The following is a 15,114-nucleotide window of genomic DNA, read 5'->3' on the forward strand; positions in this document are numbered from 1 at the left end:
CAAATTCATGCCACATTTTGTTACACACTGGAGTTATCAGTTTATTAGTTGTACCTGTACAATCTGATACAATCCAACACAACAGCCTTGCAGTAAACCACACCTTTTGTAAACCTCATAATGCACTAATCAGGGAAGTTAATTTGTGATGTAGTAGTAAAGTGGTGGCGTGCTTTTGAATTGCTTTATACTAAGATGTGCTCCTACTATTCTGCCCCCTCATTGAACAGTACATAAATGGGGCTGGGAAATTAGAGAATGACAATGAAGAAAAGCTGGTCTGTTCAGAAACATCTGCTTAAACATAGTAACAGTTCCTGCAGTGTTTTAATTTTTTTGTTGGCTACATAGAACTTAAGCTGAAATATCACTCTTAAAGATGATTACTATTTCTGTAATCATTATTCCTAGTGCATCTAACATTGATAAATTATATTCTCTCTCAAATAATTTGACCCTTGCTGGAGTGAAAACAGCAGCAAATAACAGTAGCACCTCATGATATTTTGCTACTCATTCCCTGGGCATAGATAAGTGTTTACTACTCCAGGAAAGATGTTCCACACAGTCGTGCTAACCTTCATTTTCATTCTGTTTTCCTAGCGAAGGTCATTGTTTGCTTTCCTCTCTCTGTATACATTATATTTCACAGTCTATTGCTTCATTCTCATCTAATGACTTGCAGGCTCCTCCGTCTGATTTGCCAGAAATGAAAGCAGACATGACAGACTAAGTGACTTCAATTCTGCTCCGGAGTAGAACTACGTACCCCTCAGTGAAAAGCACACACCAGATAGATGACAAATAAAGGAGCATGCAGAACTATCAAGAAATACAATCATGATGCAATAAAGCTGCACCTCAACAGAGAAGACATGATTAAAGTTGTTTATAGAATCAAAATGGAAGTAGTTATTATTGTCAAGACTAGACGAGTGCGTTTTGTCAAGGACTGTACATGATTTTAAAAAAAACAGCGTCTCGGGGCAATGTTATCTCCTACAAATTATGTTCAAATGCAAGTGTTTTGCATCGGCAAATCACCTTTATGGGAAAACATAATGCCACAAAGATTGTTTATAATGCTTTTCTTCACTGTATCAGACAGAACCTTCATATTGAACAGCATTTACTGTGAGTGTTATCAGTTAGATCGACCTTTAATATCTACAAGAGGCACCTAACTTACTTACTAATTAAAACAATTGTATTAACCTTCGAGGTCATTATTAAATAGAAACAAATGTGAAGCAGACAGAATGCAAAACTGAGTTTCTGTGAATTTAGAGTGAATGTATTAGCATTTAACAACCTTGTTATATAACTGAATTAGGGCTCCCAAATTAAATGCTTTCCCATTTCTTTTTCATGGCAAATGAAGTTGTTTTTATTATTATTTATGATCTTAAAGGACCAGTGTGTAACAATTAGGGGAATCTATTGGCAGAAATGGAATATGATATTAATAAGCATGTTTTCTTTAGTGTATAATCATCTGAAAATAAGAGTCGTTGTGTTTTCATTACCTTAGAATGAGCCGTTTATATCTACATACGGTGCAATCCTCTTCATGGAGGCATCCGCCATGTTTCTACAGTAGCCCAGAACGGACAAACCACTGTGTTAACATTTCCTGCTTGGGCCGGGGTTGATAACGTTACTCTCTCAGGAGTTAACCCACTTCACTCCACTCAGCCGCCGGGAAACAAGACACGGGAAAACTCTGTTGGTCTTGAGGAGCTGCAACATTTATTTCTGCAAAACCTGCAACTTCCATTGTACATTCACTGATATTCTCAAAGCTAGCTCACTTTTTCGCTCACAACATCACACACATTTGCCGGCGCTCTCTCTCTCGCTTGTTTCACGACTCACTTCCCATGTACACACACTCCACGCACTGGCTCTGCTATTCTCCAGATAACCTACGCTATTTTTACAACAAGCTCTAGAGAGGACCATTCGCGTTTTCACGTCAGCCACCGTCGTTCTTCTACGCGGTTGGCACACGGGAGAGGTTGCAATCTGCAACCTCGCCGCTAGATGGCGCCAGATGTTACACACTGTACCTTTTTCAAGAAGGAGGGAAAATTTTGCAATGACACGTTTACCCTGTGATATATTTAAAAATGTTTAATCTCCCACAAGGACAGAGGGCTGTTTTAATGCTTTATCAAACATTGATGTGAGATAAAAGTATTACTTTATCAGACTAGAGTTTGAAGGCTTTCTTCAGTGTTTGATACAGTACCTTTAGCCACCATTTGCCTCGGGGCTCACATTTGAAATGCTACAAATGCTGTAGCAACACAGGATAATTTAATAGGTTTCTGACTGCCAATCCCCAGGAGCCAACATGAGACAGGGGGGGGAAAAGGCAGCTATTCTAATGTGTGCTTGGCTCTCTTCCTTGACTCGGCTGCAACTAGCACTGATAGGAATGATGGTTTTTATATGTATCGCTGTCTGAGTGGCGGCAGATGTTCCGCATTCTCCAGCAGCACTCCGTTCCGGGGGGAAATCAGGGAAAACTACGCACTATAAAATTAAACCACTGACACTTCACCGGCCCTGAAACCAAATAGGGCCCGCAGCATCAGCAAGCTGGAGCGAATCCATCATTTCTCATTTTTAGAGGGTTCCATCTGTGCTAAGTTTCATTAACACTGGCTGTATCTGCAGTGAACTGCTTTATAATAGATAAACACCGTACTACTTATTCACCAGGGTCCATTGTGTTTGATATCACATGAAAACATACAGAGTGTATAGGATTAGCAACACCCCATATGGGTTTAAAGCTAACATTGTCTGGTTTCAATATGTAAGCAGCAATAATTATTTACGTTAGTGTGTTGCCACAGTTCGTTAGAAAAGCAACTCTGTCCAGAATGTGTGTGCTCCAGTTTGAATCAGATATTTCTGGCACTGAATGGTACAGATGGTTAAAATGATTTCCTAGATGACTCATTCGAGTTTTATAATAAGCCCACGTCCCAGAAATGATTTGATGCTCTTTGTAACAGGATGGAAAAAAAAAAGTTTGTTTTGTTTGATCTTTGTTTTGCAGGTTTTATTTTGTATTAGAAATGCGATTAATATCAGTCTGAAATAACGTCATTCAACATATTGTATGAATTCAAAGAACAAAATATAAAAAAGAACTTGAAGTAGGATGCTTGTCCTCCATTCACTGACCTAACTGAGCATGGGGAAGGTTACTTTATACATTGCTTGAAATAAATGACTCGGTACATGATTTAGAGTATAGTAAGTAAGGCTGTCAAGGTTAACGCAATAATAACAAATTTGTTTTAATGCCACTAATTTCCTTAACGCCTTAATGCAACTTGTGATTTTTTTGGTTGTAGCACGCTCAGTTTTAAAGCTAGAGGGAAGATACTGGCATCATATGAAACAAAGAATCCATTGGTACCAACCCATGTCATACTATCTTTTCACGAGGGAGGATAAATAACGCTCCAAACTTCTGCTAAATTTTGGCGAGGAAAAACTGGCATGGCCATTTTCAAAGGGGTCCCGTGACCTCTGACCTCAAGATATGTGAATGAAAATAGGTTCTATGGGTACCCACGAGTCTCCCCTTCACAGACATGCCCACTTTATGATAATCACATGCAGTTTTGGGCAAGTCATAGTCAACTCAACACACTGACACACTGACAGCTGTTGTTGCCTGTTGGGCTTGAGTTTGCCATGTTATGCTTTCAGCATATTTTGTATGCTAAATGCAGTACCTGTGAGGGTTTCTGGACAATATGTTGTTGTTTTGTGTTGTTAATTGATGCACAGTAATAAATATAAAGTATACATTAGCATAAAGCAGCATATTTGACCACTCCCATGTTGATAAAATTATTAAATACATGACAAATCTCCCTTAAGGTACATTTTGAACAAATAAAACAATTTGCGATTCATTTGCAATTTAATCACGATTAACTATCAACAATCATGCCATTAATTGCGATTAAATATTTGAATCGATTGACAGCCCTAATTGTAGGTAAAAATCTGTAAAATCCCTTGCATGTGCTTTCCATCATCTCAGATGCACTTGTATTTTGTATCCTCTGTCTGTATAAAATGCAAAACTAAGTATGTAAATGTAATTCCTTTTAATGGTGTGCTGTCAGTCAGTGCTTTTTTTTATTTCAATAGCTGTATTCAGATCACTTGCTTTGTATTTAGAGTCCTTTACATTGTAATCTGTTAGCCTCCACCAGTAGCCAGTGACACCCAGTTGAACCTGGATAAAGGGATTAGACCTCGGGCATTATGGAAATAGTAAAGATCAAAAGAGGACCAGCAACGGTCAGACTGCTCACGCAGGTAGACTGGTGGAACAAAGCCTTTTTAATTACCCTTTTAATTGCCCCTTTAACAGTATGAATTAGCATTTTAATGATGGGTATGTAATTAGAGTGGAAAAGGCTACGAGAGCTGCAGGCTGCTAATAATGCCTCTCAGCTCAGAGATCACAGCAACAGGAGACAAGAGCAGCTGCACCTGAGCGCCGACACACTACTGCACTACTCAGCCGACAACGAACAGATGCTACATGTACACATGCATACAAAGAAGGACTTTCTGCACACATGGGCACATCTATGGGTGCATACACACAAAGATTTAGCAGTCACTGGAGTGAACAATTGGTGGACATCCAGAAGCCGAGAGCACACTGTGACACAAACAGTTTTCATACACAAAACCGCACGTCGCCAAGCCTGCCCAAAAGCCTGATTAAATCATTAAACATTAAACTGATTATATCATTAGTCACCACTGTGTATTGGAACTCAAACCTGATGGTTTTCTTTGTTTGCATTGTGGAAAAAATAACATACAAGTACTTCTATTAGATATGCAATGCAAACAGACAGCTTATATACTGGGGGTGGGAAAAAAAATCTCGTTTTTTTTTTACAATTTTGAAATAATTTTTTTAATGCCAGAATCAATATATTTTCTTCATTTGAGTTTCTGCAGAGGTAAAAGGAAGTTACCACTTTTATTGTAGTAGTCTGAGTGACGTAATGTCATATCCGTTCCGTATCAAGCCGCAGCCAGCCTAAACGAAAAAGTACAAAAAAGCGGAGGGTCCGCGTGGATACAACATGCACCCTCCCATTTTAAATCCAAAGTGGTTAACACTACACATACAGTAAAGTATGGAAACACTTTGGGTTTCACACATTGCCAGGAAAAGCAGAGCTACACGTTATTGTATCGTAACGTGCGGTCAAGCCAGCCGTCACTCGCGTCTCCGTGGTGAAACCGGCCGACGCTACAACTGTAGAGCACCCATATACTGACATTTATGTTAAATGCATTCAATCGGTCCCGATGGAGCTGACCATAGATGTATAAAGAGAACGGAGCTAACGGTAAGAGCTAACGACTGACTTGGCGAAGTTAGCGGAAGTATACACGTGTGACTACTACCGGTTTTCAAAATAAGGTGTTAACAAAGGAAACTGTGTATACAAAATACATACATGGAAATAAGATTGATTGGATTATATTCACCAGAAGTATAAAACATTACATGTCCTTTTATAAATTAAAAAGAAAATACCACTAATTTGTGAGGGAAATGTCTTTTATAATTTGATTTTTGGGTTGCTGTAAAAAATTTAATAAATAATGCCTGACAATGATCCTGATATATTTGACTTCAGGACATCTCTGACTACATACATGCTGAAAATCAAAGATTCTTACTGTATTCATTTAGATATTTTCAAAAAATAAAAGTCCCTAGAAGTGTATGATTCAAGTGTTAAATTGTTAAAAAAGTTAACAAAAATTGCAATATATCGCAATATTGAATCGCAATGCTTAAAGATCACTATACATATCGAATCGGCACCCAAATATCTTGATAGTATTGAATCGGGAGATGAGTGTATCGTCCCATGTGTATGCACACACATGCACTCTTACATTGTTCCAAGCACACAGCCCATCAGTGTCGCAGCCTCACAGAGGATAGCTTTGAGGACCTTGGCAATTACACCATTTACAACAGGCTCCCCTAACATGTAGAGATTGAAGGATGGTAAAGGATGAGAGTAGTTTGGCTAAAGGCTTTCCAGCTAATTAAAAGACTAACGTAGCCTACAAATGACCATTAGGATTCATTTGGCTCGTATGCAAAAAAAGGCAGAGATGTATATCTCATCACGTAAATGGGCGCTAGATGAAAGCAGGCACCATCAAATACGCCGTTTCTGTTTGCCAATCATTTGTCGTAACAGAAACCTTCACCTATGTCTACATGCTAAGCAAATTGTTCAACTGCACAAGCGACATCAAAGACGTTCTAGTAACAGTCTGCTCTCAAGGGGCATGCAGTTTATTTTCATATGAATATGTAATAACTTAAATAGGCCTAAAGGAGACACGATGCAGACGGTAATTATGTGACATAATGGCACTATATGAAAAACATCAGCGGCACATATCTCATTATAATCCGGTAATGATACCTGCAGTGTAATGATGGAAATCTTTACTCATGTATCTAAGAGCTCATATATTGGGAATTCAAAGCGTTCTTTTGTTTTGTACGTGATCAAATGCAAAATGTTCTCCTGACCCTACTTTTTATTCTTCGTGACGTGTCGTTCAGCAGCTTGTAGTATTTATTTATGATGGGACACTGACAGCATGCTGCAACCATGAGACACCTTTTTGTATGAGCTGAAAAGAGATCAAAGCCTTTATTTCTATGAAACCCGCAATCGGCCTTTGCATTCAGTCTGCCACTCGTCTGGCTGATCTTACTCTAATTGCAGCTGCCCTTTTTACAGGCCACAAACTTGGTTCTATTTAGCACCCGCGTTAAGATTATTTAACCAGAGCCGAGACAGAAATATCAGGGCGGAGGCTAGCATCAGGAACAGAAGAGTGTCTTTGTGCAGTGTTGCTTATGGGAGAGACTGGGGGGGGGGGTTTCTCAGTATGCCCTGGACGGCCGTCCTAATTATTTTTCCCAGAGATGAGGTCACATTCTTCACGGCCCAATCATGGATAGAGGAGAGCTTGTTATTAACAATCTGCAGACAAACAAACATGCTGGCTAAAAGGCATCCATTCAGCGTAAGAGTTGTTTTGCTCCAGTCATAATGATCCAATTCAAACAAACAAAATATAGAAACACAGTAAGGTAAACAAATATAATACATAAAATAATAATATTTTGACCATGAGAGTTTTCAACTTGGAACAATAGAACAGATTTTTCTCTTTTTTCCTTCGAGGCATGCAGAACTGTGGCGTGATGACACAGCGGGCAATAATGCCATTAGCAGACTATTATTGTTATTTGATGTGCGTTAAGCAACCCTTCTACAGATGGCTTAGTAATGTTCAGGGGTATTAGGCCTGTTGTCATGGTGAACACAAAGGCTCCAGCAAACTGTCGGGGAAAATTGCTGTGATAATAAGCCTTTGTTATCTTAATGGATTTGTTTCTAGTGATGTTAAATGATGAACACGCCGAAAAACAAGCCAAACAGACGAGGACATACATTCAAATGTACACATTTGCTTCATGTTCCCTTTTGATATCTGATATCCATAATATATATGATTCTGTATGTATCCTCAAAGGAAAAGTATGTTTTCTCTTGCTCCTCTTTCCAGGGAATTTAAAGGTCAGGTTCAAATGTAGAACAATCACAGTTGTTATGGACCCATGTCTTGTGCTGCTCAAAGACATTTGAGTAGATAGTGACAAACATGAGAGCCTGAGCGCAGGGGTCAATGGTTGAAGGACATTCTCTATGGCTTCAAAACAATCAACAGGAAGCAAGTGACCTTTCGCTAAGCTCTGCCCCCCCTTAGTTACTGTTGCTACGCCTGTTGAGCTCGGCTATCGAGTACAGTATGCCACTTATGCACATAACAATGACAGATTTATCAATCAAATCCATAGTAATATATCAAGTTTATTTATAGAGCACAAATATCAAATGTTGTCTTTACTTTACAGAGAGATGGGAACCATGAGGTAGAAACATAACCCCTTTTTCCTCTTAAGAGAAAGAACGAGCGAGAGCCGTTGCTTGTTTGAGTACGTCCCAGTATGAAACAGTCATTGTAGCTTCAGTGAGAGAGACGTCACTTGTGCAACTTTTGGGTGTTTAGTCTTTCTAATTATCTATTTTTCAAAGTCTTATACTTGAACAGTTTTACAACAAAGCGTGACACTTGACTTGCAAAATTATCTTTTAAATTGACAAACATCATATGTGTGATTCATGACGCAATTCAAACGGGTTAAAAAAAAAATATTTATCTCTCGTCATTTATAACGTTAATTTTTTTTCTGAAGTAAGGTCCCATGGTGGTCCACCGGAAGCGGAGGGACTCCTCTTCTCTATTGTGATACATTCTAAGCCCGCCCACTTTTTAGTGGTCCAATCAAATGCGAAGGATTTGATTTAAATCCCTCTCGTAACTGTACACCGCTGAAATATTCCATTTCACTGTGAAAGATGTCACAGTACAGAAGCTAAATACGCTCTAACATCCGTTTCACTGGGACTTTAAATCCATTCCTTCCACTTTAGCTCTTGTGTTTTTGGTATTGTAACGGTAAATAAAATAAAGACACCAGCCTCCAAACGCTTACACAGAGTATCTCTCCGACTACAGCCCCATGCACCGCTTTTGCATGTAGAGAAATCCAAAGCATGGAAAGCCTGCCATTGCAGTTGCGAAGCTATATTTGAACTATTGCTGTTGATGGTTGATTCAAGCAATTTCCAGATGACAAAGATTTTTAAATGTTACCCTACATTACCTTCCTTTGCTTTATGCTGCTTGGTTTTGAGCTAAGTGAGCTCCATCGTTCTAGATGTAACATGCCATCCAATCAAAATTAAACAAAATGTATGTACTGTAGTGTATGGATTGTCCCTGTATTCACAAAGGTTAGGCCTATCTAATGAATACAAAGCAACAACACCTAGTCACATCTGGACTCATACTGACCATACAGTGGTGACCATCACACGTGTGCTTTCACATCGACTTTTTTTTTCTTATCAAATTTGATATTTTACAGAACCTACTCGTCGACGTTCACAATAGGAAGAGCTGATTCTGCTGAAGGTCACCCCGACATCCGAGCTGAATGAATGACATTTAGAGTACAATTTCCTATTTTTCCCCATTTTCTTTGAAAGGCGTTATTCTACATGTACGCACGCATGCACACACCTACACGTGTACACATTAACACACACCCATACTGAAGGCTTTCAGCTGTCACTAAGCTCTTGTACATTACTGCAATGAGTTAAACATACAGTAATGACTTGGCGGGTCCCAGAGTCACTTTCTCTTTGGAACACATTAGATACAGAAACACTGCAGACTAGATTGACTCCTCAAACGTTTATCTATAATTTAAAGAAACATTTGTTTAAGTTGACTGAGATCCCATATGAGTGTGCTTTACACTTATAGCATCAGAATTCTTACATCATTCAGTACTTTTTTTTTTTAGGAATTCATATACTCATATGAATTTTCAACCATTTATAGCTGGCACTTTGCTCCCGTTATTAGAAGATGGTATTTCTTCTAACCCTGTTGCAAAAGGACACGTCTCTTTGTGCTCCCATCCAGGATAATCAAGTCATCCTTGTCCACATGCCTCCCCGTATCTCTCCTCCAGCGCCCTGACCTTTATCTTCAGCTAAATCTTATTTGCCTTCAGGACTTTATAGGGTTTTCCACTCGTTCATAATCTATTTGCAGTGTCCTACAGAATTTTCATTGCTATGACATTTGACAAAAAACTTAATGGTAAGATATTTCAGTCCATGTATTTCGTTTGCGGTCGACTTTGAGCGAATCCTTTTGGAAACAGTAGGTAGATGGATTGGGAGCATCTTTGCTCCAGGGACATTTTCCCCATAGTTCAAGATTACCTTTTTGGATGTGTGCTCCATTTAAGTAGCTCCCCAAATCATAAAAGTACTCTAGTACTGGCTAATACTGGGGGTTAAATTGTAGACACGACCATAATTGTCCTCAAAGTTGAGAACACATGGTCCACATGGGCCACATCCATCACAGATATCAGATCAAAAAGACAGTCTTTGGTGCAAAGTTACCTAAGGTGTTAACTAGCTTATAACTAGCTCACTGTGTGTTTCTGCAGCTTGATGTTCCTATGGTGAAAATTAACTTTATCTTTTCAGTATGATGATCCAGTTCATTAAGTTACAAACAATCACTGAACCAGCTGATGTTTGCTTTGTTGACCTGGAGCTGATTTAAAACATACAACTCTTCACCCAACTATGAGATTTTATGAAAACAAGCATTCCTAAAACATTCATCCAAATCAGATCCATATGAAAAATCCCGCTTAGTAGTATAGTGTAACTAAAACCAAGTGTCCACTGTGCACTCTACTGTGTTTTGAATGGGGAAATGTTTATTGGTTACACCTGTACAGTCTAATGCAATCCAATAAAATGGTTCTGCCATAAAGTCTACTTTTATGATGCCTATAATGTTCAGGTTTGCTTTTGAGACTGTCATGGAGGTGTTAATTCAATTTAGTATTGAGGTCATAGTTAGTGATGGTGTTATACTGGACTGCATTAGGCTATTCACATGTGTTTCTCACTCATGTAAGAGTGATGGAGTGAACAAAAAAATTTCAGTACAACACCACCTTTCCCTATGACCTCAATACTAAACATGTAATTGAATTTACACATTTCCAACAATGTCACCAAAAACTGAACAATATGAGCTTCGTAAAGATGGATGTTATGTCAGGGCTGTTGTATTGGATTAAATTAGATTGTACAGGTGTACTTTATATACCGTACACATTAGAAAACTACAGATATTTGCTTAAATGCAGGTGAAAGGTGGACCCATCCTTTCACATTTCCTTGTTGACGAAACAAACGCAGGAGGTCAATTGGTTTAACCTATGGTATTTGTCTTGAAACCATACAGTATTTGCTCAAATCAATGTCTCCTATCATTACTGAGTGTTTATGATCATGTGGCTTTGCGTTGATAAAGTCCAGTATACCATGTTATTATGCTATTAGCCTCTGCTGCGCATTACTTGCTTCCTTTTTCCTGTTTCATGGCTAAAGAGGATAATTAATCCTGCAGAAAATACAAAAGGTCAAACCCAGTAAGCCGATATGTCATGCAAAATTGTTCCGTTCCAACATAAAGAAAATCATATTATTTGACTACTACAAACTAAAGCGCTCAGCCTGCCGATCAACTCACAACAGAGAGAAGAGATGATGCCCTGACACTGAAACCCAGAGTCTCCCAGAGAGGTCAACAAAGCAAATTTCAAAGTTGGTAGCTCACTGAGAGAGCCTTTGCTATTTGTGTTCAATCAACTGTTTATGAACCAGCACTTCAGAGGCCTTAGTGACACTGCAGGGTCACATAGTTTGAATGAATATCTGATGTGTTTTGGGTTTTTTTAAACTCAAAATAAAGAAGCCCATAGCCCTCTAAACAACCAGAGATGCGTTGCTGCACCGCAGTGTGAATAGGATGGTGTCTGTAGCCTGCAGTTGTGGTGGTGGCGGGGGTAGAGGAAGAGGTAGAGGAGGAGGAGGAGGAGGAGGGGTGGTTGGAATCAGTGACATTCTTCAAGGCCAGTGTAAGATTAAAGACCGGGGCTGTCGTGCCTCTGATCATATATTCACAAAAGATACCCTGTGAAGAACACATCTTTAAAGAGAGGCTGGCTGAAAATAAGACCACTACTTGTGAATATTTGTGGCAGCCCATTATACATATCATATAAATGGTCCATTACTGAGTAAGGAGATTACACCCCAGAGAGTTTTTTTTAGTTACCCTTCTCATTTTCTGTTTGCCCTCTTTCTTTTTTGGCACAATCCTGTGAGCAGTTGCCTCCAGTGGCACAACTTTGTCCTCTGTGATGTTTTATGTGTACAAACGTCATGGACCCTAGGTTTGGATTTAGCCCGCGAGCTCGACATTGTTGTTTTTTTTGGAGGGTTTTTATCATAAAGAATCACTCCAACATTATGGCATTGTGGCATTGAACTCAAAGTGCACTGATAAAAGAAGAAAAAAAAACTAAGAGCCTTGGGCATAATGTGCAACCAGGAGCATTTATGCAGAAATGAAAAATGTCAATAGTGCTTCCTTCCATAATATTGCCTATTTCACTGGCACATAACACTGGCCTGTGACTCATGAACATAAATTCAGTGCACACAGTACAGTAAACCGAATAATGATTAATATAACTTTCATCTTGGGTTTGCTTCACTTGGTGTGGCCTTGGGGGCTTTAATAGTCATGGCACAGTGGAAAATGTATTAGCTTGCTATTCTGCATGTCCTTCAAATGAAATGTTGCTATATATATATATATATATATATATAGCTGCACTATAAGTCTTGCCCCTTTTGTATCTTTCATCAGAGAGTTCATAAAAAAAGACAACTCTGGTAGATTACAGCACCTGGAAAAGGACAGAAAATAGCTAAGCTGCTGAGAAGTATTAATATAATAATCAAGTGTTTCAGGTTGCACTTAATTCAATTGTCCCTCTTAACATTTCCCGGCTATGTCAATCAATGTGCCTGCCTTGTCTTTAAAGCAACAGAGTTATCCATTCTGGCACCATTAAAACATCAATGTCTCATTTCTGCTAAATGGCAGAGGAAAGATAATTGGCATGTGTGCATGCATATTAATTAACTGATAATGAGACGATAAGGCTCCCTCTCTATCTGCAGATGTGGAACCACTAATCAATTGGCAGTGAAATGGGGTAAAAATTTGCTTCTTTTATCCCACTACTGAAATTAAAAACCTATTTAGTACCTCGTTTTCCAACAAAGTGCTTTTCATTTATCTTCTCCAGCACATTATTCAATCATACTTTCCATTTGTATAATGGTAATATTTTCATGTAATTTCCCCCTGCCTCTGAGATGGGTATTTTTGATATGGCTTTGTGAAATGGCTATTCCATTCCAGCTCCATTCACTAGCTGGTAATAAACTTACAACCTATATTTCAGATTAAATGTCTTCAGCAAATGGAGCCAGCCTCAGATGTGTCGTAACAATGTGGAAAGATCACTTCTGCTCCCTGGTGGCGGCCGGGAGAACTCCTTCAGTGTTTTTGTCCGTGCCCCCTGCTGGCAAAGACTGGAAAGTGCTTGAACATTTTTGTAACTCTTGGCAGCATTTCATTATTTGCTGTGTAAAGCACTCACTGTCTCTGACTCTGATATGCAGAGCATGCTATCTAGTTGGAGAGCTGCAAGGTACCCACAGCTGAAGCATAAGCTGACTATCTTAAAGGGTTGCTGCTTTAGCCTGCAGCAGAATTGGAAGCATTTGAAAGAGTGTGTTGTAACTATCAGCCCTGACCAGAGGTGTGTGTGAGCGCTTGAGTGGAGGAGGAGAGGAGAATGAACATATAACGGCTGTGAAAACAAACAAAGGCGATGCAAAGTACGCCGCAGGGGGGCTTTGCAAAGATCTAAAAGAAGGCTAGAAAAGAACATAAAGACAACACAGGTACACAACGCGGTATTTGTATCAATATGTATTTATCACAAAATAGTTTCTGGAATATTAACATAAGAGCTGGATTTCTTCCGAAGTGTGTTTGTGAGTGTGTGGTTGGCCCAGATGACGCATAGGTTGATGGACAGTAGTGCAGCGTCGCCTCCTCCCGCTGACAGGCCCTCCTTCACCCCGGACAGGCCAATCTGTACACACAGCGACACAGACACATAGAGCCCATCTCAGTCACCACACAGCCCATTTGTCATGTCAACTAGCCTCAGAGAGACATGGCGGTCAAGTTATAGAGGTGATTGTATCAAAGTGACCCCAATGCGATGGTCATAAATTGCTTGCTTTATGGCGAGGTACTATAATCTTGTTCCATTGATAGAATTGAAAACAATGAAAGGTCATTGTCAGCAGATAAGGAAAAAGGGAAAACATTTTTCATGTAGATTGTGAATAATATAGGTACGGCTGTCCCGAATTCCTTTTTTTGGGCTTCGAATCTTCGGTGACAAATATTCGAAGCTTCGCTGAGCAGCGCGGTAGACTGACATGTTCTTCTGTCTGTCTGTCTCCATCTCCCCTGTTTCAGTGCTGCTGCCGCACTACTGTACACACACCCACCTCTACACATAACAAACAGCGATATCCGTCTGAGAATAACTAATAGTAATTAATGCTAAATATGAATAATTTTATGAGATCATTCCTTATTTCATGGGCCATTTGGGGATTTATACATTACTATTACATACTTACAAATTAAATTGAAAAATGAAGCATTCAAATAGTGATTGGGAGGTCAAATACCATGGCAACGGTTGAAGCTTTGAAGCTACGAAGCATTTGGGTCAGCCTTAAATATAGGAGATTTTATGAAAAGGAAGCAGTGGAACAACACATAATGTAGTTTTCAGGGGATTTATCATATTTCTTACTTTGAGAAGAGTTTAGGGTGAGGTGTATAGATGGCACTCAGCTGGAAATCTCCGTTTGTTCGTCTTTATCTTTGTTTGTTGTTCCATTGGTTTCCTCCGTGGACGCCGCCTCGGTGGAAGTGGCCGTCTTCGGCCTCTCCCCTGGCTCTTCAGAAGGGTCCACCACTGTGGTACCCCGGCTTGTGTTGCAACCCATGATTTGTTGAGATTTAAGAGTCTTCAGTGCGCTGTTGAGCTGAGGAGTCCAGAGGCGTATAGAGTGTTGAAGCGCTGGTCATAACCTTAAGACCTGTGTAAGTGTTGTGGGCTCAGGTGCCTTTGTTCTCTATGGCAACCTCGAGACTTCCTGGAGAGTGTTGGTTTTATTTTACGGGCCTTTGTCTGCCGGCCGTACCGCCTTTTTGCAATTACCTCCTAAGCAACATTGGTTGAGAATTAACTCCGTAGCATGCCAAAACATGGTTACTGATAAACACTGAAGGGGATTGTGTGTCATTCACAAGGCAGCCATGGTTACCAACACTGGATGTGCTGGGAGTGTCTGCTTTTGTTCAGTCAGAGGAATTTATGAGTTGTGT

At 39.6% G+C, this 15,114-nt stretch overlaps 2 long non-coding RNA genes across 3 annotated transcripts in view; one reads left to right on the forward strand and one right to left on the reverse strand.

The window, feature by feature from the left end:
• Window positions 1-15,114, forward strand: part of LOC141752399 (uncharacterized) — a 100,431-nt gene that overhangs the window by 74,306 nt on the left and 11,011 nt on the right. The window lies entirely within an intron of this gene.
• LOC141752408 (uncharacterized) lies at window positions 13,615-14,793 on the reverse strand. Its single transcript, XR_012590250.1, has 2 exons — window positions 14,537-14,793; window positions 13,615-13,795 (listed from the first exon to the last, which is right to left on the reverse strand). It is a non-coding gene; the product is annotated as an uncharacterized LOC141752408 (long non-coding RNA).

This window comes from Sebastes fasciatus, chromosome 2, assembly GCF_043250625.1.
Source record: "Sebastes fasciatus isolate fSebFas1 chromosome 2, fSebFas1.pri, whole genome shotgun sequence".
Lineage (NCBI taxonomy): Eukaryota > Metazoa > Chordata > Actinopteri > Perciformes > Sebastidae > Sebastes > Sebastes fasciatus.